The 24,069-nt window shown below is 43.8% G+C and overlaps 2 protein-coding genes across 3 annotated transcripts in view; one reads left to right on the top strand and one right to left on the bottom strand.

Moving 5' to 3' along the window:
- The window catches only part of Fank1 (fibronectin type III and ankyrin repeat domains 1), a 101,485-nt gene that overhangs the window by 76,426 nt on the left and 990 nt on the right, over positions 1-24,069 (bottom strand). The gene's annotated exons all lie outside the window — the stretch shown is intronic.
- Positions 18,399-24,069, top strand: part of Dhx32 (DEAH-box helicase 32 (putative)) — a 58,050-nt gene continuing 52,379 nt past the window's right edge. Inside the window, exon 1 of the mRNA XM_051193203.1 lies at positions 18,399-18,517. The gene's annotated coding sequence lies outside the window, so the exon portion shown is untranslated. The remainder of the gene's footprint in view (positions 18,518-24,069) is intronic.

Raw genomic sequence — 24,069 nt, 5'->3', positions numbered from 1 at the left:
AATAAGCACCCAGTTACAAATGACAGTCAACACAGCTAAGGAAGATTACAGTACTACAAAGGAAAGCTGGTTCATTCCCACCAAAGGAATGGAGGAGAAACACCCCCACACTGGGTGACTGCCAGCATAGGAGTCTCCAGCCAAGCAAGGAGAGAAGGTCCCCCGCATCTCCTGGCAGATAGGACCAGGGATGCGGACAGCTGTGTGTCTGGACCCAGTCAGGTTCCAACTCTTGGACGGACCTGGACAGTGAACCAACATCATGCCAACTAGGTCTAACCAGGCCTAGACAGTGCATCTGCAGACGAGGAGCCAACCAACCTATCCAAGCTGCAACAACAGGCAATTCCAAGAACAACCATTGTCACTAGTTACTATGAAGATAAACTGAGATGGATCCCTGGCTGAGTCACATCCCAGCTACCTTTGCCACTTCCCTTCTGTATTTAAAGGAAGGTTAAGAGTACCTAGAAGAGGAAGGAGGATGACAGAACAATGAACTGTGAAGTGCCCTGCTCAAAGCTGAGGAAGTCTACATAAATAAATAGAGCCATTCTCCTTGCCCTCTCCCAGCTCCCCCAGTCTGTTCTGTTCCTTCCTCGTGGTCCTGACACCATCCTTTATTCATCCAGAACAGGGAGGGATTCTGCCCTGACTCAGTCCCTAGTAATAGCCAGACAGCATCACAAGCCTTCACTTGCTTGACCAACACTGCCACCTACTGGCCAAGGCTGGACTGACTCCCTTTCAGCCCTGCTCATCTGGGACCTCACAGCGCTGGATGGATGCTAGGTGCTCCCCCAAACAGGTAGAATTTTAACTATTCATGTCTAGGAATAGATTCATGTATGTTAAACTGCAAGGAAAAGTCACATAAATTATTTTTGAATTATGAATAGTTTCCTACTGCAGAAAAGATACCCTTTAATAAAGAGATTAGCAGACTAAAACCTTAACCAAGACAGGACTTTAACTTTTCAACCATGCCATGCCTCATCCTACTAATATATAACTCCTCCCTCAGATTATAAGCACATTCACACCATAGACTGTTTTATCATGTCTGTTTCTAGAACCAAAGTCCAAGAAAATCAACCAATGGATCAGGTTGGAGAGCCAGAACCACACCCCTACACACACAAAGTATGATTTGCAATAAAAAGTACAGGTAGTTACTTTAATAAATGACACACCAACTCAGGCAACTTAGACAAATTCCAGATAAGTGATAAAATATCTTGGAGTAGACAAAAAAATACAAACAAAACTTTATTTGAACTCACAGAGATCCAACTCCCTCTCTCTCCCCAAGTGCTGGGATTAAAGGCATGTACCACCACATCTGGCTTAAATGTTAGGTTAAAAAAAATAAAAACAGTAAAAAAAAAATGCCACCAAATATAAGAAAATATAACCAAAGAACTTTGACCCAGAATATGTTTAAGAATGCTTAGAGCCTAATGATACTCTCACGACAAGCAACACAATAAAAGAGGCAAAAAATATGAGCAATCCATTCCCCAAGAAATCCAATCAAATGGCTGGTATTAAAACATATGGAAACATGTTTGGTTTAATTAGGCATTAGGAAATTACAAACATTAGGGGACACTACCATACACCCACCAGAATGCCTAAAGCTTTGAGATGATGTAATGGGGAGGAAACAACTGGAATGTCACTGACAGCTGCTGCAGACCCTGCGAGAACCGAGAGGCTGTCCTAAGAGCAAACACAGCATGTTTTACAAAATGCATCACTCACGAGTCACTGCAAGCACACATCTGTGCACAAAAAGGCGTGTCTGTAGAAGCATTGCTTTTAGCAGATCTAAACAGATGTGTGTCAAAAGCAGGACAGACCACACTGTGGGACATCAGTGAAATGGAACCCCAGACACTGAACATGAAGTAGACCCCAGGAGCAGAGCTATGGCCACAGCACACATGCCCAGTGTTGAGAAAAGAGGCAGTCACACAGAGGGGGAGTAGAAGAAAAGGAATCCATCTATGGCTAAAAAGTTGGGGTAGGAGCAGGTATGGTGGTGTACGCCTTTAATCCCAGCACTGGGGAGACAGAGGCAGGTCAATCTCTGTGAGTGTGAGGCCAGGCTTGTCTACATAGTGTGTAGAAGAACAGAAGACCCTGTCTTCACTCTTGATCAGTCTTGTTTCACTATCATATAGCCCTGTTCTTTTAAAACATGAGAGAAGTTACATACAAGGAACTTTTTCCTGTTTTACTTTAAATCACTCTGCTTGTCTCTGTCAGCTTCCTTTATTCCTCCCTCCACTGAAACACCTGCTGTCATTCTTAAAACCCTAAAGGAAAAGTTTACGGTTTCATAGCTTGAACTGGGACACAGAATCCAGCACTACAAAGCATGGGACACTTTAATAGAGAAAAATCTATCCCTTGGAGAAACGAGGAAGACATAAATGGGGCAATAAACTGAAATTAATCTAAAATTGACCTTTAATGACTATCTTGGTTAGGGTTACTATTGCTATGAAGAGACACCACGAAGGCCAGGCATTGGTGGCACACTCCTTTAATCCCAGCATCGGGAGGCAGAGACCACAGCAACTCTTGCAAGGAAGGCATTTAATTGGGAGGCTTACTTAGTTTCAGAGGTTCAGTTCATTATCATGATGGCATGCAGGTGGACTTGGTGTTGGCTACATCTTGACATGCAGGCCACAGACATCAGGCCACAGGAAGTCAACTGAAACACTGGGCAGTATCCTGAGCATAGGAAACCTCAAAGCCCAACCCCAAACTTCCTCCAACAAGGCCATACCCACTCCAACAAAGCCACACCTCCTAATAGTGCCACTCCCCATAAGGTTACAGGAGCCAATAACATTCAAACTACCATATTCCACTCCCTGGTCCCCATAACTTGTAACAGTATCCTAATGCAAAATGCATTAGTCCAATTTCAAAAGTCTCCATAGTCTGTCACAGTCTCAAAAACGTTTTAAAGTCCAAAGTTCAAAGTCTTTTCTGAGATTCACGCAATCTCTTAACTGTAATCACGTATAAAAATAAAAATAAAAAACTCAGACTACATACTTCCAACATATAATGCACAAGATTGGCACATTACTGTTCAAAAAACAGGGCGGAGAGCACAGTGAGGAGATACTGGACCTAAACAAGACTGAAAACCAGCTGTGCAAACTCCAAACTCTACATCTCCATGTCTGATGCCAAAGCGCTCTTCAGATCTCCAGCCCCTTTCAGCTTTGCTGACTTCAATAAACTTCTTCTCTTGGGCTGGTCCCACTCCCTGTTTGCAGCTCCTCCCAGTAGGTATCCCATCACTCTGGCATCTCCAGCATCTTGGGATCTCCAAGGCAATCCCAGCTTCAAACATCACAACTTCATGCAATGGCCTCTCTACTAGGGTCACCCCTGACACATGCCTGGGCCTTAGTGGCTTTCCTTAGGCGTAGAGGCAAATTCCATAACCTGTTTCTTCTATCTTTAACTCTAAAGCCAGAAACATGTGGCCAAAGCTGCCAAGTTCTAATGCGTGTTGGGGCTGGAACATTCAATTATATCTTCACCAGCTTTTTGCCCTTCACTAACTAAAACTGGCTGTCCTGAAACTGGATCCCTAGAGCAGGCTGGCCTCTAACTCAGACAATCTGCCAGCCTCTGTCTTCCCAGTACTGGAATTAAAGGTGTGCCCCACCACACCAAGCTCTAAGCTTTTTAGTTTCTTTCCACAAATTTGAAAACTCAGCTGGGTAGGATATTGCCCTGAGATCACCACTCCCTTTATTCCATCTTATTCCATTTAAGTCCTTGAAGACAGGATTTAGCTCCATTCCACTTTCTTTCTCTCCTCAAAATTTATATTTTATAATTTACACTGCTAGTTTTCATTATAAATCTTCATTAGCATTAACCACTAATATCCACAAGACGGAGTCTATACTAGGCTGTCTTGAGATTTTTTTCTGCCAACAGAATTAATCCAAAACTCTTCACTTTAGCTTCTGGAAGACTTTTTGGACAAGTGCAAAATACCACAAGGCCACATACTAATACTCTTCTCTGGAACCTCTTGATCATCACAGTTCATCAAATCATATTCAGCACTATTGTCTTTCATGCTCCCTACTAGTTATGACCCACATTAAGCAGCCCTTAAAGCATTTCACTGCTTTAACCCAAAATACCAACGTTCAAAGTTTTCCAAACAAAAACATGGTCAGGCCTATCACAGCAATACTCCAGTCCCTGGTATCAGCTTCTGTCTTAGTTAGGGTTTTTGTTGCTGTGGAGAGACACTATAATAACACTGCAAATCTGCGTGTGTGTGTGTGTGTGTGTGTGTGTGTGTGTGTGTGTGTGTGTGTGTGAGAGAGAGAGGGGGGGGAGGGAGGGAGAGAGAGAAAGAAGGTTTCTCTGAAACCCCTCAGTTTGTGAAAACTGATAAATCGACTCAAAAATCCTTCAAAAGACCAAGAAAGGTCAAGGTCAAGGTAGAGAACGCAAGGAAATTAGATAGAAACCTTTGACTAGTGAATGAGGCTCTCCTGGAACTTAGTAGACCAGTGGCCTTGAACTCACAGAGATCTGCCTGTCCCTGCCTCCCTAGTGCTGGGATTCAACAATGCACCCCCACCACCCGGCTGTGCCACCTCCAACTGGCCACTGCAACTCTTGTTAAACAAACAAAAACATTTAACTGGGGAGGTTCCCTTCTAGTATCAGAGATTCAGACCATTATCACTATGATGGGAAGCATGACATTGTGCTGCCTACATCTTGGCTTACAGAGGACAGGAAGTCAACTAACAGTATCCCAAGCATAGGAAACCTCAAAGCCCACCCCCATAATGACACACTTCCTCCAACAAGGCCATATCCTCTCCAAAAAAGCAACACCTTCTAACAGTGCCACTTCCTATGAGATTATGGGGCCAATTACATTCAAACCACCACAAGGGTCTTCACAGTCCTAAGAGAAACCCCTCAGTTTGTGAAAACTGATAAATCGACTCAAAAATCCTTCAAAAGACCAAGAAAAGTCAAGGTCAAGGTAGAGAATGCAAGGAAATTAGATAGAAACCTTTGACTAGTGAATGAAATGAATAAAATATATACTACTACTCAAAAAAACCTAAAGTACCACAAAGAATAGCTGAGTGCATATGTAAGCATTCCCCCAGATGTATTTTTGAATAAATATACAATTTTTAATTTAGTATAAACTCATATGAAGGGAGGAAGGGAGAGAGGGAGGGAGGAAGAGAGAGAAGGAGGAGAGAGGGAGGGAGGAAGAGAGAGAGGGAGGAAGAGAGAGAGGGAGGAAGAGAGAGAGGGAGGAAGAGAGAGAGGGAGGAAGAGAGGGAGGGAGGGAGGGAGGGAGAAGTCTGTCCTTCTAAACATAAGCCTCACCTACTTCCACATCATTGAGAGGACTAACAGATTGGAGTTCTGGGCTCCTGGCAATGGTGTCTGCATATGATGTACCTGCCCAGGGAACAGATCTCAGGACCCTTTCCATTTCAACTGTAGTCAGTGACTGAGCCCAGGCCTGACACATTCTCTATTTATGGTCATTGTTTTTAACAATGTGTCAACTCTACCTATATATCACAGAGAGGTAGGGATGTTTACGTGGCCTTCTGCCAAAAGCAATCACTCCAGGCTGCTTGCACACTGCTCCATCACTCCTGGAGATGGAATTACATGGTTTTATTTTGTTTCAGGTTTTTGAGAAGACCTGCTATGTCACCCAGGGTGGCCTTGAACTTATACACCTACTGCCTCTACCTAAATACTGGGATTCTAGGTGTGCGTTACCACAGCTGGCTTGAGATTTTAAAACAAGAAAAACATTTCCAGCAAAAAAAGAAAAAAAAATATCCCTACCTAATAAAGTCAGCGAAGTGTGCCAAGCTTCATAAATTTACCTGGACACCTTGTGAAAATGGCTGGAAGGGAACGTTTAGTCCAACATCACATCAAACTTGTCAGATGGAACTAACATGTCACAGTTCTGGACTCAAAGCCAGTAACCACCAGGTTTGCTCTCTATCAAAAGTTCAGAAAAAAGCCAAAGCTGAAAATGGTTTCCCCTGCACACCCCATCGCCCTCCTCACTGGAGCATGAGACTCTGTATTTTGTTTGACAGTGTCCCTCAGTAAAGGTCCAAAACTAACATGAGTTAAAACTGTTAACCAAAGGCACAAGAGTTGGGCAAGAGGTAGGGATTTTTTCCTGAGCCAAATCTTCCCCTTTACTACACAGATCTCAACACTTTGTAACAGTATTGATTATAGCATTAGGAAATTGTACTCTTTATCGCAATATTGTGGTAATACAGTAATAAGTATGTTGTTGCACACACACCTGAAATCTCAGGACTAGAGGCAGAAGAATCACAACTTCCAGGTCATTCATGGCTACATAAGTGAGTTCAAGGCCAGCCTGAGGTACATGATAAATTAATTTTAAGAATAATAGGTTTCAAATTCTTTCTTTCAAATTCCAGAACTTCTGATTTTTACTATCACAAATAAGGATTCTGGAATGAACACTCCCAAAAGAACTGATACCATTTCAGAAGTAAAACCACCTAGCTTTGGGATTGGTTAAAAAGGTAGCTCAGGAGCTAGAGAGATGGCTCAGAGATTAAGAGCACCAACTGCTTTTGCAGGGGCCCGGAATGTGGCTCCCAGTACCCACACATGTGGATTATAACCACCTAGAACTCCAGTTCCCGGGATCGAATGCTCTCTTCTGACCTCTGCAGGCACCAGGCACACACATGGTGCACAGATACACACATGGCAAAACACATAAAATATTTTTTAAAAAATTGTTTCTTGTTTCCAAGATAAGGAAGAGAAAATTATCAAGCCCAGTGAGAATGGCTCCCCAGAAGCCATCGTGGTTGGGCGAGGCTCACACCTGTGACTCACCTCAGACACACGGACTGTCTGAGAGTCCTGTTTACAGTACTAGCAGAGTGCCATCCCTCCCTCCAGGGTGGACTAGTGTCCAGTGCTCCCTTTGACTCAACCACACATGTGACATCTTCCCTTCTCCCTCAGCCCTTCTTCCCATCCCCCAGCTGGGTCACAGGGGAGTGGGTTAAAGGCACCTCTCACCTCCTGGGGCATGTGTGTACTTTAAATGCTTCCTGGGGCTGAGGACAGCCAGCTCTTGTGAGGATTCACTGTGGGTGGCAGTTTGTAGGCTTCTTCCACAGACTGGAATTTAAATTAAATTCTCAGGCTCTCTGCTTCATCCCAAACCTGGAAACTCCTTCCCCCTCTCACCACTTCACCTCTCTCTCTCTCTCTCTCTCTCTCTCTCTCTCTCTCTCTCTCTCTCTCTCTCTCTCTCTCTCTCTCTCTCTCTCTCTGATTCACTATCCCAGGCATCCCAGCTGTCTCCACTGAAACCCTGTACTTTTACTTTGCTCAGACTCTACTCTGGTGTGTCTTCTGACCTTGTGGGGAGGAATATTAACAGGATATGGGGAGGAGCAGACACTGAAGACCCGTCCTAATCACCTGTGGGGCTTCCAGGCCTCAGTTTCCCTCCAGCTAGGTACGCTTTCTGTGCAAGAATGTTTCAAGAACTGCTCAGTGCCTCATGAGTCGAAGGGCTCAACTGACATTAAAATGTTTACCGTGAGGGATGAGGAGAGGGCTCAGGTAAAGTGCCTACGGTCCAAATGCTGAGGACCAGAGTTCAAATTCCTAGACCTGACTTGACAGTCAATGCCTGGACAGGATGGGAGGAGACTGGAGGAGCATCCCTGGAAGGTCAAGGAACAGGCTCACCTGGCATTTCACCGGCAAAAAAGAGAGCCTGCCTCCAGCAAGGAAGAGGTAAAGACTAGCACCAGGGTAGTCCTCTGATGGTCACACACACTGTGGCACCTGCTGCCCATGCTCATACACACAAATATAACCACACACATATTACACATGCACACACAAATAATTTCTTTAAATTTTACCATGGAGGTACTTATGATTAACTGCCCTGCCACCAAGAACAAGCATGGCCACTACCTCTCTCTACAACACCCCCTAAGTAAAACTCTATGCTAGTAACAGTCAAAACAGTCAAAAGGAGAGCAATGGATTAAGAGCACTTGTTGCACTCTCTTAAGGGCCTGAGTCCACATCAGCAACACCTCTGTAAGAAGCCAGGTGCAGGCGTGGTAGGTGTATGCGTGTGTTGTGGACAGAGAGGAGACAGGAGGATGGCTGGGGCTTTCTGGTTGCCAGCATAAGCTCCAGGTTCACTGAGAGAACCTAGATCAGGAAATAAGGTCAAATATGAGGCAGGACACTGGATGGCCTCCTCTGACCTCCCTGCATGTACATACAAGCAAGCACGCACGCACGCGCACACACACACTTTAAAAGTCAAACTGGCTACAGAATGTCCGAAGAGAGGACCAAGAATTCTTTTCTGTGCCTGAGACATTCAATGACAAGAGGAAGTTTACTACACATATACCATGTAGGGAAGTGTTACCAGAGGGACATTTCCGGGAATCTAGCAACACCCTGCAAGATGTGACAAACACCAGACAAGCCAGTTTTTCCTCTTGGCCTGGACATGCTGATGGGCTTAGCACTCACCTTTGATTCATATCCACTTCTAACTCCCCACTTGCTCATCTTGCTCATGCAGCAGCAAGTGGCCTGTTGTCAGGCGTCTCACGACCCCCACTGAAACTAAGTTCACTCTGCCCGAGCCTGCATTCCTGGTTTGTAGTTCTCCTCTATAACCAAATCAAACTCCAGTGCTTTTTTATATGAGCTCACTGACATTTCCTGGATGCCAAGATCTACTATCTACTTTAGTGTGACTAAGTGAGACTAGACAAAAAGATGGGGGAAAAACAAGGGGACACACAAAGGGAAAAGCCCTTTAGGGTATCTGGCCAAAATCTAGAAACTTTGAATACAACAGATAAAAATCAAATTACCTGCAGAGATAATGCTTACTCTTCCTAAAGACTTCTTGACTAAGATGTGAAAGCAGACTATATGTCTGCAGCCACCATCTGACCTTGAGCTTAACATCATTAGCCTCTTTCTCATCCACAAGCCCAAACAATGCACCTGAGAAAACCACCTTAGTTTCATTTTATTTTTATATGCATGAGTGTTTTGTGTGCATGAGGGCCTGTGCACAACACACATGCCTGGTGCCCATGGAGGCCAAAAGAGGTTATCAGATCCCCTGGAACTGGAGTTAGTTAATTTGGGGTCAATGTGTGAGTGGTGGGAATTGAACATGAATTCACTGTGCCATTTCTCTAGCCCCTAGTTTTCTTGTTTGTTTTTGGTTTTTGAGACAGGGTTTCTCTGTGTAGCCAGGGCTGTCCTGAAATTCAGTCTTTAGCCCAGGCTGGCTTCCAACTCAGAGATCCACCCATCTCTGCTTCGTGAGTGCTGTGATTAAAGGTATGTGCGTCCCTGCCCATCCCCTAGATTCATTTTTAAAAGGAAATTCTTTAAGAATAAGTAAACAACTCAGTGTTGTAGCCACAACTTTAATTCTCTATGACTTTGAGGCCAGCCTGGTCTACATAGTGAGTTCCAGGCTACCTAGGACCCTATCTCAAAACAAAATGACAAAAAAAAAAAAAAAAAAAAAAAAAAAAAAGAAAAGAAAGAAAGAAAGAAAAAAAAAACTAAGTAAACCATTTTACATTTAATTACACTTGAACTTTAATTTTAAACTCTACTTAATCTTCATTGTAGACAATGTTGTAAGAAATAAAACTAAGCTCTGCTTAATCTTTAAACCTCACTGTAAGTAACCTCCTTTGGACAATGTGACCTTAAAAGCCACCAGGTTATGTATGCTGCCATCAAAGACACCCAGGGGCAAATCTCTTGAGAGCCCATACCCATGTCTTTGGTAAGTGCCGTCTGTTTCCTAACGGCCTCTACATGCCTCCATTTCACTATTTAAGTGCATCCTAACCCTTGTGTCTGTGCAATAAAGCACCCTTGCCTCGCTTATTCCTGTTCTGAAGGACTTCCCTGTGTAAGTCAAAGGATTCGGTGTCACAACTGGATGCAGGTCCCCAACAAGGAATGAAGCATCTCCCACAGCTGGTGGCTGTTCTAGGCTGCAGCTCCCCACGCCAGCCTTGGTACCTCATCTCCTACACATAATCATACACAAGGTAAGAAAAACATCATCTTCCTCTATCCTTCCTAAAGCCCCAGACTCCTCAGACAAAGTACAGAAAAACAAGGTTGCCATGCAAATGTATTTGGTGCACGGTTCACACACCAGTCGTCATGACATAATGAAGGCCTGCATCAACAAAGCTAGGTTTCTCTTGTTGAAACAGGGCCTTACTTAGCTCAAGATGTCCTTGAACTTCACTATATAAATGAGGCTGGATTTGGATTCTGATGCCCCGGCCTGGGTTTTCTGAGTTCTGGTGTTGTGGAAGCAGAGTGCTTTCACACTAGGCTTGATGCAGAGTGGAGAGTTATAGAAAACATGATGGGACACAAAGGGGCTCATGCAGTGTAAAGCATACAGTGTGTTAAGCTAGGGGCAGCAGGACCTGCTCCATATCCTTGTAGGAGGGGACCTCTCTTAGGGAAGCTAAGATTGTCTCCAATGTTTAAGTTTCTTCCATGCGAAATACATCATATACCGGGGCAGGGCACATTTGGAGACGGATTTTTGGGAAGGGGGATATTTGGAGTTAGCACATCTCAGCACCCATTATCAGAGTGTTTGCACTTTCACGGTTGGCTTACTTCAGTTTGCATCTTTAAAGGTTCATCCATCCTAGCACTTGGGAGGGAGAGGCAGGAAGATCTGAGTTTGAGGTCAGTCTGATCTACAGAGTGAGTTCTAGGCAGTCAAGGTTATATAATAAGACCCTGTTTCAAAACATATGTGTGTATGTATGTATGTATAAAAATATACAGGTTCATCACTTTACAGTACATATCAGAACTGTCATCCTTTTCAAGGCTGCATGATACTCCTCTGTATATGTCACATTTTGTCTATGATTTGTGAATGGGCAGTTGGGTGGCTTCCACTTTGGGACTGGCAGTAATGACATTCTTTTACAACCAATATACCAATCTTTACACCAATATACAAAACAATCAAAAGAGCTTGGCCCAGGCCCTCACAGAAGGCTATGGCCCTGAACCATGACAGATGTTCTCTGTGCAAAATGACTTCCTCCTTCAGCTGAGTGGTGGAGACACGGTCAGGACCTGCTCTCCACAGACGGAAGTCCTATTGGGGAATTCCCGTTTGCTTTTCCTACCACCTGGAAGAGTGAAACGAGGGCAGTGAAGCAGATTGTGATTAAAGAAACAAATGGGGTTTGTAACGATCACCACCTGTTAACATACAGAGTGATCTAGAAACGCCCATGCATTGCAAATCCAAGGGTAGACCTATGTATGCATCCATTCACTATAGACCACTCTGTGTCTTGTGGCTCACACTGTCTGACTTCCAACCACGCCTCTCATCTGCTCCACATGCTAGCGTTTAGGACCACTGGCAACACATGACTGTGGTTCTAAGCACAGACATCAGCCAGCTCCACTCAAGGCCCTCCTCGCCTGCATTATTCAAGTTTATCACCACATTCTGATTCACAGATGTGCCCGGTCTCTGGATTTCCCTTTGAGGAAACACTTTCCTGGTTGGTTCATTCATAACTTGAACACCTTTTTACATCTGTATGACAACTATCCTCTTACCAATATTTGAAGAGCTATCCTTTAACAAAGGCTAAGTCACACCCCTACAGGAATTGACTCCTTGTTTCTCCAGGAGGTCTGTGGAGCAGCAGCCTGGCTGGCCAGCCCTGAAAACAGACTAGTAGTCAGACACGGAGTTTAACCAGGTTGGTACACATCCTGCTGAGCTCTGGTATGGAGGAACCAGATCTACCTGTCTACCCAGCCTTCCCTAGGCTTTACTGCGGTCCTCCTCCTTGGCACAATCACACAGCTCACTGCCAACAGTCCCATCTCTGGAAGTCAGCCCCAAACTCACAGACCTCACTTTGGGGAGGAAAAGGGCACACTCCTCTAGCTCACTGCTTCTCCACAGGGGCCATAGCAGGGAGAATAATTGCTTCCCAAGGCTGGCAAAGGCAGAGTGTGGCAGAAATCGAATCCTTCCAGGTTCTTGAAATCTCAGATGAAAAATCTTTTTCACATTTGATTTTCTTACAAGGGAGAATTTAGTTTTTAACTTTAAAATGATAAACACAAACCTGAGGGCTGGGACATAGCTCAGTGGTATAGACCCTTGTCCAGCTTGAACTGGGCCCTGAGAGAAGAGAAAAACAAAGGACTCAAAGAGCATGCGTGAGTTCACGTACGCATGCGCACCCACTTCAGTCAGTCTCTCCTCCCCAGTGTCAGTTTTCTGCCCTGCCTCTGTTCCCTAAATCAATTGATAACATGAATGCCTGCTACTCATGACTGTGAGCATGGTGGCACACCTGGCTTCTGGCCTGGTGAGGTCCACAATCCAGTGGGGGTCAGGTGTAGCGATAACCACCCAAGATGACTAAGACCCAAAAGAACAAAGGAGAAGCACAAAAGGCAAATGAAGGAAAAAGTAACGCAAACGCAAATCTATAGGTAAACTGCTCAGAATGACACTGGAACCCATGCCCTCTACACCATGGGCAGGAAGGAGGAATGAACATTAATGTTCTACAGTGTCTATTAGGGAATTGAGAAACAACAGTTCTAAGGCTACAGACGGTGATACAGTGATGTCCACGATAGCCACCATCCCGTGCAAGAGGCAGGTGGATCTCTGTGAGTTTGAGACCAGCCTGGTCTATAAGAGCTAGTTCCAGGACAGGCTCCAAAGCTACACAGAGAAACCCTGTCTCAAACACCATAAATAAATAAATAAATAAATAAATAAATAAATAGAGGGGGAAGGGGGTCCAAATAGCTGTCTAATACTGGTTCATACTGATGTCAGCAGGTTGTAAATAGATTAAGTTTGCCAACCAAGAGCACAAGCAGTAACCACATTTGTCTCATTAGTGTCTCCGCATCAGTTCAAATTTCCAACAGCCGGACTACAAAAGGCAAATGTTCAAGCTGCCAATGATCTCAGGTGAACAGTTTGCTCTACTCAGCACTCCCTGCTGTTGCTAGCTGGGGCCGCATGAGGACCCAAAGCTCTCTTCCTACTAAATGGGGTTTCCAGAACAGAAACAGAGTAACCTCTTCTTCTGCAGCGTCAACCCCCACCTCTACCTCTCCCCCTCCCCCACCCTACTTCCACCCCGAGCCCGGTGGCTTACAGAACCAAATGCTGATTTAAGAAGAATGATTTGGGGGATGAAGAGATGGCTCCGTGGTTTAGAGAAGCTGGTGAGGACCCAGGTTCAATTCCCAGCACCCACATGGTGATTCACACCCATCTCTAACTCCAGTTCCAAGGGATCCAGTGCACTCTTCTGACTTGTGCACCGCCCACACACGTGGTGCACAAAAAAGATGCATGCAGGTAAAGTTTTTACACATAAATCTAAAGAGGAGTTTTAAAAATATTACAACTTCACAGTTACAAAACTAGCTTTAGTCACCCCACGTTTAGACTCTTTCCCCTTAGATACAGCTTCTGCACAGACAGAATGTCAGACTCTAAAGGCCGCCGCTTGCAAAGTAAAATGGCCACACTGGCTTCCCATCACCACTGAAACCACAAACAGTTGCTCACATCAACGGAGACTTTGTCTTACAGTTCTGAGGGTCACAAATCCAAGATGCAACTTAGAGGGCTCAAGTGGAAGGTGGGCTCCTCCTGCAGACCTTCTTCTGTGCCTCTTTGGTATGCCCCAGAAGCCCTGACTCAGGTCCTTAGGTCACACCAACCTTGCTCTCATTCTTGCCGATGGCTCTAGCAAGTCTGGCCTGCTGCTCCCCTCCAATAAAAACACATGGTTGATTTCATAAGGCCACCTGGACAGCACCGCACAAAACTCTCCATCTGCCCATCCTTAACCACAAAGCCTACCTCAGCTGCAGCCTGACACACATACAGATCCAGGGCCTTGGGCTGTGGATATCTTTGGCTCGGTAGCAAATAACTAGAAGTGAGTCTCCATCATTAAATAAATTAAGATAAATTGCTGTAACAGAATGGAATACCATCTCTCTATGAACAATGAGAAAACTCATTATGAACTAAAAAGAAAGCTCTTCAAAATGCAATGTTCACCAGAAAGAGCCAGGCATGGGCCAGAGGAAAAAATGCAACACAAGTCATCTGCTTCTGTTCCTAATAGTATTAAAGTATATCAGGCTAGAAAGTAATGGAAAGGAATGGGTTCGAACATTACCAAATGACTTTCCACTAAATGCTCCATAAGTTTTTGTTTCTGAAATGTGTAACTGTAGCACTTATCCAAAATAGTGAGACAAGATCTAAAAAGAGGGAAAAGAAATCAAAGAGGAACGAGAGTGGCAGATGGAGACTCCAGGGCAGGTGGAACCAAGCTAGCAGGCTGGGTCTCTCAAGGTAAATGACACAGGTTGTGGCTTGGGATACATCACAACAGTGGCACACTCACCAAGATGCAAGAGGCTTCACCACAAACAAACACAAGCTACTAGATCATACAGGGTTCCTGTGCTACACAACCAATTACAGCAGTTCACTCCACAAACAGTCACCATCAAATGAGCTCTGTGGGACAGATACCCAAAGGAAATATGGGTGAAAGACTTGAATGGGCACTTCATGTAAATACATTTAAGTAGCCTATAAAAATACATTTAAAACCTTAATAGCATGAGTTAATGTGGAAAAGATAATGAGATACATCTGCTTTGAGAAGGGGCAGGGCAAACATCAGCAAGCATGGAGAACAGCTGGGATCCAAGGCCCTGCTGAAACAGTGCCACGCTGCACACGTGGCAGCTATTAGAAGTGCATGTACCTGGGCAAACTCTGCCACTTAGCAGGGCATTCTACTCCTGGGCATGTTCCAACTGAAATGCACACTTGTAGGGAAAAGGGAACCTTCATTCACCGCTGGTGGGGTTGCAAGCTGCTCCAGGAGCTCCAAAAATCAGTGTGGAGAATTCTCAAAAATTCTCTAAAAATTCTCTAAAATTCTCTAAAAATAAATCTACAAGTGACCCAGCTATACCACTCCTTGGCATATGCCCAAAGAACTCCACATCCTATCCCACAGATACCTGCTCAGCCATGTTCACTGCTGCTCTAGTCACAGTCTAGGAAACGAAAACAAACAAAACGTCCTTCCCCCGATGAATGGATAATGCAAATGTGGCACATACACACTATGGAATATTATTCAGCTGTAAAGAAGAGTGAAATCATGAAATTTGCAGGTACATGGATGGAGTTAGAAAAGATCATATTGACAGAGGTACCCCAAACCTGGAAAGACAAATGTGGCATGTTCTCTCTCATTGGCAGCTCCCAGCTCCAAATCATCAGATGAGAGTACGTGGCTTGTAGTAACTACAGAAATCAGGAAAGTAAAAGAGGACCATTGTTGTGGTGGGGGTGGGGGACAATAAAGAGGGACATAGCAGGGTAGAAATGATCTGACCAGGGAATGTGAAAAGGGGGCTCTTTATGGTAGGAGGAGGGAGGGGTAAAACAACAGTAAGGAGGTCTGAAAAAGTTATAAGAAATCATGCTATTAACTGGCTACCTAAAAAACTATAATGCACATAAGTCTGTGTATAAATACATAGTTTAAATGTACTTTTCCCATCTGGGCTAACAATGCTCCTGTCAAGAGCCAAAGATCACCTAGCAAAATCCCAATACCAGACATGAGAAGGTCTCATTTGAGTTGTGGCTCTCTGTTATGGAGACTCCCATAACAGCAGAGGTTACTACTATTGCTCTTGGTTGGTGATCACCCCCACCCCCAGATGGAAGGTAAGTCCCTGTTGCTGAAGACAGTGTGCGCTTTAGACACGGCTCAGCTGGAAGTGATTTGACAACTTCCTCCCTGAGGACTAGCTCTCATGGTACCAGAAGGCACCATGTAAGCTTCCAGAAGAGGGAAGTAATCAACAGTCCTACCAAGCTATAGCACCTATAAACCACAATGACAAGCATGGGACAATGACCCTTAGGGTGCAGTTATGCTAACATTTGTAAGCTGAGTGATCACATGGTGTATTAGTTGGCTTTCCATTGCTGTGATAAACATATGAGCAGAAGTGACTTGGGGGAGAAAAGAGTTTATTTTGTTTACCCTTTCACACCATAGTCCATCACACTGAAAGGAGTCAGGGCAGGAACCTGGAGGCAGAAACTGATGCAGAGGCCATGGATGGGGTGATGCCCACCAGCTTGCTCATCATGGCTTGTTCATCCTGCTTTCTTATGCCATGCCATCCTGGACCACCTGCCCAGGCAGCACTACCCACAGTAGGCTGGGTCATTAATCAAAAACATGCTCCACAGACCTGCACACAGGCCTGTCTGATAGAGGAAGCTCATCAGGTAATGTTCCCTCCCTCTTCCCACATGGTTCTAACTTGTGCTGACTAACTAACTAACTAACTAACTAACAAGCCAACTAACTAACAAGCTTTCAATTTTTCATTAAACAGTGTCTGTAGGGTTTGTGTATCCTATTGTATACACATACTTCAGTTAAAAATAAATGTTTAGCAGGGCGGTGGTGGTGCACTCCTTTAATCCCAGCACTTGAGAGGCAGAAGCAGGCAGATCTCTGAGTTTGAGGTCAGCCTGGTCTACAGGGTGAGTTTCAGGACACAGAGAAACCCTGTCTCAAAAACTTCAACAATAAGTGAATAAATAAACCCTGAGTCCTAGAGAGGAGTAATACACTCAGAGACCAAGCCTTATTCCGATGGAGCTGATTTAGTTCACCAGAGAACCTGTGTGGTCCCAAATAAGAAAATCAACCAGACCATGTCTCACACTGAACATGTCTGTAAGGTCATTTCATTGTTTTCTCTGCCTATTGCAGTTCTGGGCATGGAATCAAGTGTTCTCCCCTTGAGCTTCATCACGTCTTTAGGGGGCATATAAAAAAATTTCTTAACATTTATATTATGACACAGCATACACACGGAGGTAAGTGGACAATTTAGGAGACTAGGTTCTCTCCTTCCACGCGTGAGTTCCAGAGACTGAACTCAGATTCTCGGGCTTGGCAGCAATCACCTTTACCTGCTAAGCCATCTTTCCAGTCCCTATAAGGTCACTTCATCTTATTGTCAGCATTGTTAGTTCAAGGGATAGAATATGGTGATCCTCTGTGCTAAGCAGGTACTCTACCTGTGGGCAACATTGGCCAGTCTATACTGTCATTTTTGAGACTGATTTTGTGACTGATTTTTCCTCCCATACTTTCCTTTACTCACACTAAATGAGACTACAAGGATTCAAGAGTCAACGCAGTGAAGGTCTTGGGCTGGGGATGTAGTACAGTGAGTAGAGCTTGCACAGACCCATACAGTGGACATGGTAGCATAGACCTGTAATCCTGCACTGGAGAAGTGGAGATGGGAGGGTCAGAAGTTCAAGGTCATCCTCAGTCTCATACAGAATTCAAGGCGAGCCAGACATCCATGAGACCCTGTCTCAAGGAAGTTTCTCATGGAAGAAACAGACTGATCACAGCTTTTTAGAGAAAAAAAAAAAAAACAAAACAAAAAACAAAAACATGCAGACTTAGTACCAAGGAGAGAGATCAACTCTGGGTCAGGGGTTAAGGGAAGATGAGCTGTTGCACCAACTTTCTAAGAAAAATCGTGGCACCCAGGAGCAGGTTTTGGGTTTTTGTTTTGTTTTTTTAATATTTATTTCTTTTTATTTTGTATGTTTTGCTTGTATGTATGAATGCACTAGGTGTGTGCACGAGCCTGCAGAGGGCGCTGTTGGATCTCCTGGAATTAGAGTTAACAGACATTTGCCAGCCACTATGTGCTTGGTACTGAACTAGGTCCTCTGTGAGACCCACCTCTGCACAGAGAGGGTGTAAATGATGAACAGGTGGATGGATGGGGAGGAGCCAGTAAGATGAGAAGAGTGGGGATTCTGGACGACCTATAAGGGGTCAGGAATACAAATAAAAGAATGAGCGTCCGAATCACGAGAATGGCTTGCCTCTTAGCTTCCAAGAAAAGTTTCTCAAGATGGCCACCAGGATCCCAGAGCTCCTGACTTCTCAGCCACACGTACACCCTACCTCAGCCGGGCCTTGTTTACTGAGTGAGTTCTATAGCACCTGAATTTACTGAGTCATACAGGGCTTCCTTGGAAGCAACTGGAAAGCACGGGCCCCTCCTTGAATCTGGTTGGCTACTTCGAAGGAGACAAGTTGTAACATTGTTTCCCAGTAGGGCCAAGGACAACCAAATTAGCAGGAAGCAGACGCTGTCTGGGGACAAGCGGCGTGCACCCAAGTTCCTGGGGACACAGCTTCAACCACGGAGTCTTTCTGTGGCTCACTGGGCACCACAGGTTAGGACTGCCTTGATTTTCAGTATTCTGGTGGGGATTTTAAAATAGAACTGTTTAAACATGTTACTTTTAAAATTACTTTTTAAAAAGTTTTTAATTTGATTTATATAAGCATTTACTTCTTAATAAGGTTTGAATTGTAACCTAATTGAAATAATTGATAGTCTTTAGGGACTAAGATTACTTAAGTAAAAAATCACCACACAGATTTGTTAACTGATTCCTGTACTCAAGTAAGAAATGACTTTAAATCCACGTCGGCCTCCCAGAGGATGAAGGATTGCAAGTGCTCCATGCTAAGGAAAGGGTTTTGTTAAGTCTTCTGACCTGGAGGTCCCTTGATCCAGAGATGACTTATTTCTTTGGTCATACCTGATAAAATGAGACTCTCAAAACATCCACTTAGGTTAGGAAGGAAAGTGGAATTCTCGATGTATCTGTAACCAACCTGACATTTAAAAGCACCTGACTTAACCTGACATTTATGAGCACCCGACTTAAATGAACTTTGCCCAAGAGGGACTTGAAAGTTTACCTGGAGCACAGCCCCTCCTGCTGGAGAATAAAACAGCCCTCTTTTGTAAATGTATTACCCTGAGGGAAACAAAACTAGGCAATGCCATCCATTCCACGAATGTTTGTTTAAGGCCCCTGGGACAGAGTGATAGAGAAGGCAGACAGGATCCTATCCTTTTCAGCCTATTCAACATGGTAGGAGAAGTAGGTTTTTTAATTAACAAAACAATTAAATTACGATCATTGTTATAAAAAGTACAGAGACAGGCATAGCATTAGGGAGGTGGCACCACTACATCAAGCAGTCGGAGAAGCAGTGGGTGAGGGGCATATTTAAGCAAAGATTGGAAGGATATGAGGGCTCCTTCCCATTGGAGGAGTGCTCTTGACGGTTCAAAGGGCATCTACTGTGCTGGGAAGAACTGAACAAACCTAATAGATCAAAGATCCCAAATGTGATGTGTGAGGGGCACCTAGTCCGTAATAAGAACTTTAGAAGGAAGGCTTTTGGGGGGAAAGAGAGGCACTGCAGAAATCAGTAGCCCACACAGTCATGGGTATTGGGGGATGGCAGCAGGAGGGGAAGAAGGGGGGCGCATCCTGGGTACACCTTGAAGGTGGAATAAACTTTCATGGTGGTGACAAGGGCATATGTGAAGGTTGGTGCAGGACCAAGCATCTAAGATGACTCCAACTTCATGCTGGAGTGAGTAGGAAGATGGTGGAGACAAGTAGACAAACAGGTTTGGAGAGAGGAGTCACTCCCCTAGTGTATGATGCCCCAGCCTCTTAGGAAGTGCAGCCATTTACATCTGTTTAGAGTTTGTTTTGTTTTGTTTTGTAGTTTTGTTTTGTTTTGTAGTTTTGAGACAGGGTCTCCTTTATCCTTGGCTGGCCTCGAACTCAGCATCACTCAGATGACCCTAAGCATCTGATCTTCCTGCCTCTACCACCTGAGTGTTAGGTCTATAGGCCTATGTCATCATATTCCTGGCTTTTGAAGCCTGACCTACTTCAGGGTACATTGTATATGTATAGCAAAGGGGATTGTATGTATAGACATAATTATATAAACTTTCTTTTATATATATATATATATATATATATATAAATGAAACAGCCTGTGTGTCATCTACCTTACACATAATCAATTACACAATTTGTAGTTGACCCAGGGTGTGTAGGGAGTGGAACAGGAGGGAGGAGCTTATCTTGATTCGTCTGATAAACAAATTCAGTTTTTGCATTTGATAATTATGCACAGATTATATTAAGATTGTGGGTTTCTTCAGGTTTGTCTGTTTATTCTAAATGTGCCAAAGACACCCAAATCCACTGCTGGCATTAGATATTAGGGAGGGGATGGTACTTACTGCTTTGTTGTCCTTTGTTTGGGACAGGGTCTTACTATCTTGCCTGGCTTGGAATTCACAGATATCCACCTGCCTCTGTCATGCCCCACCTCCCCACCCCGACCCAGTGTCGGAATCAAAATCATGCACCACAACACCCAGTTTAAATGCTTTTTTTTTTTTTTCTCTCTCTTAAGAAGACATGTTTCCCCTGTGATTTTATATGCAGGTTATCTGCCTAATAGTGAAGTTAGTTTACAAAGAAAATAATTAGAGGTAAATGTGCCAGCCACCCTGAGCAGCCCAAGGTCAAGAGCTGATTTCGCTGATTTCATTTGCCCTTTCGCTGGGGAATCATTGCTTGGCCCACTGCCTTGCTATTATTCTGTAACACAGCAGAGGCCCCCACCATCCCTTGCTTAGTGCCAGAGTTTAACCCAGCTATGGGGTCTGAGAGGTTTGTGTTTATTGGATTTTAATGACTCAGCTAACAGGGATCATTACTAAACGTAATAGGAAGCTAAGACTGTGGAAAAGGGATGATCTGACTGACAGGTTATTTCTAGCAGTTCCTTAGCAGTGCCCTTAGATATACAACTAATTCTTTAAAGTAATTAAGAAGGATCCTTCCTCTTAATCAATTTACTAATGCTACATAAAACTATTCCAGTGTTACTGCAACCCCTCAGTATCGGGAGAAACAGTGTATAAGCCAGGCTTCAAATATGATCCATAATCTCAGCCTAACAACTTGATGTTGCTATAATGGTATAATGAATTATTAATAGTTAGCACTGGCTAGTATCATACCCATCATGCTTCTGTGATCTCTGTAAGAATCAACTATTCTTTCCTGTCTTGATGAGATCTGGTTGGTTACAAATATTAACAGTAAAAGGGAACACAGAGATTAGCCCAGTCCTTTTAAATATTAACTGACCATGGTTCACACATATCCAAAATGGTGTTTATTAGATTGTGAAAGATTTCCTAAGGTGGTGATTTGTGAATTATTTAAAATTATTACTAATACATTTTAGTATGTGTGAAAGGAAAGGCATCATTATATTATGTAAGTGACTTGGTGTGTATTTTCTACTTTGTATCTAATGGGATGGGGAGCAAACATTAAGTCATGGGTGCAGTAACTGTATTAGTTAGGGCAGTGGCATGTCTGTGGTCCCAGGACTTGGGAGGCAGAAGCAGGTAGATCTTTGTGAGTTCAAGGCCAACCTGGTCTACACATTTGATGTGTATGTGAGTGTATTTGTATGTGTGGGTGAATGTATGTGCCCATGGATGCCCAAGGTTGATGCTAGAAATTTTTCATTATTTTTCTCCCTTATTCATTGAGGCAGGGGTTCCCAGTCAAAACCCAGAGCTTGCTGAAATAGCTACTCTAGTCACCTTGCTGTGGCAACTCATGTCCCTGCCTTGTCGGGTTGGGATTACAGGCCAGCTGCCATTCCACCTAGCATTTATGTGGGTTCTGAGGATTGGAATTCAGGTCCTCAGGCTTGCTAGGCAAGCATTTTAACTGCCAAGATACCTCCCCAACACTAGATGTAATAAAATGTCTTATTTAGCCTTCCAGAGCTTATGTTGAGCTTTTCAGGTTCATCTGTTTTCTCCCAGCCCACACAACGTTGTCTCTTCTTATTGACTATATCTTTTTAAAACTAATTTTTATTTAAATTAAAAACAATCTTATTTTACATACCAATCTCAGTTCCCTCTCCCTCCTGTCCCTCCATTTCCCCCACCAAATTCCCCCATCCATTCCTCAGGGAGGGTGAGGCCTCCCAGGAGGCATCATCAAAGTCTGTCACATCATTTGGGGCAGGACCTAGGCTCTCCCCCATATATTTAGGCTAAGAGAATATTCCACCATAGGGAATGGACTCCCAAAGCCCATTACTGCACTAGGGATAAATACTGGTTCCACTGCCAGAGGCCACATAGACTGCCCAGGCCCTGCAACCAACACCCACATTCAGAGGGCCTCGTTTGGTCTTATGCTGGTTCCCCAGCTGTTGTTGACTTTATCTTAATTAATCTTTTTGCTTTGCTCCTGGACCTTTCTTCCCCAAGTTTAGGGCCTATGTACTAGGAAAATCTCCATGGGAACCACCTCTCCTTATTAACCAGATTATTGTGCAAGCCAACTACTTCATACTTTCTCTTGGAAGCCTCTGTGTATCTTTCCTTCCCCAGTTTCAGACCCTGGGAGGTGTCTGTAGTTTCTGAGCGGGTCTCTGGGATGATGCAACTTTTAGATGACCCAAACAGACACTGTACTATGTGTGTAAGCCCCAGTTCCCGCACAGGGCTTCCACACAGAAGGAATTAGGAAAGAGCATAGAGCACTGAAGATTTTGAAGCCTGCAGTGTACACCTTTAACCAGTAATACAAACTTACAGAAATAAAGATGCTGTTTTTAGAAGATATTTCACAGCTAAGGGTGTAGCTAAGTTGGTAGATGGCTTGTCTATAAACCACAAAATCGATATTCCGTCGCAGCACCACATGGGGGGGTGGTCAAGGGATCAGAAGTTCAAGGTTACCAACCTGGGATAGATGAGACCCCCCACACACAGATACACACACACACCATAGAGACACACGTACAGACACACACAGATATACAGACACACAAACACATGGACACACAGACACAGTGAAACACATCATTTAGATAATTTCTCTTTGCAAAGATCACACACAGCCTGATGTCAGTTTAATATGATACTAATACTTCCAGCATTGCTGTATGTTCATTATTTTTCCAGCAGGTTTGATAAACTGAGTTTTAAATACAAATGGTAGATAGTTGTATAAAAATCCTACCAGTCCAAGCAACTATAACTCCCAACTTGTAGGCTTTCTGTTCAGCAAGTAAGTTAAAAGAAAGGAGAGAAATCCTTTAAATTTTTTCTTGTTGTTAAGAAATGATCTTTTTCAAATGCCAGAATCTCCCCCCTAGGAACAATGATTTAGTCTAAGTATTTTATTTTTGAAATTATGCAAAAAAGACAACTTAATTTATTTTCAGTATCAAGCAAAATCCTATAAAGGTTTAAGTTCTTTCAAGTCTCCCTGTCAAACAATGCACTTGTTTTAAGAACAAAGGAGGCAATAAAATAGTTAGGGTGGGGAGGAGGAAAGGAGCACTTAGGACAAAGTCCCTGGAAAGGTTGGGAAAGAAAAAAAAGAAAAGAAACCACAACAAGAGTTGTAGCACCTCTCAGTTCTAGCAACTGTAAACCACACACCCTTGGCCATATATCAAACACAACATTGTAGTCCATCATGATAGCCCACACCTTTGATTCTAGCACTCCATAAACAGGCAGGTGGACCTGTGAATTTGAGGCAGACTGGTCTACACCATGAGTTCCAAGCTATCCAAGCTAGCCAGAGAGATATGGCGAGACCTGTTTCAAACAAAACAAAATGGAAAAAAAAAAATTGTAACTCTAGCACTTTCAGAATGCTGTGGCATGAAGATTGCCACCAGTTCAGGAGACTGGGTCAATAAGCCTGCCATAAATTCAAGGTTAGCCAGGCTGCATGAGACAAATAAAACTTGGAATATTAAAAAAAAAAACAAAAACACACAGGCCTGGGGAGATGAGTCCATGCATACAATGCTTGCATAAAGTATGAGAGCTGAGTTTAAGTGC

The sequence above is a fragment of the Phodopus roborovskii genome, unplaced genomic scaffold (assembly GCF_943737965.1).
Source record: "Phodopus roborovskii unplaced genomic scaffold, PHOROB, whole genome shotgun sequence".
In the NCBI taxonomy this organism is placed as follows: domain Eukaryota; kingdom Metazoa; phylum Chordata; class Mammalia; order Rodentia; family Cricetidae; genus Phodopus; species Phodopus roborovskii.
The sequence above is the reverse complement of the archived record's forward strand: the minus strand, read 5'-3'. Positions and strand labels throughout refer to the sequence as shown.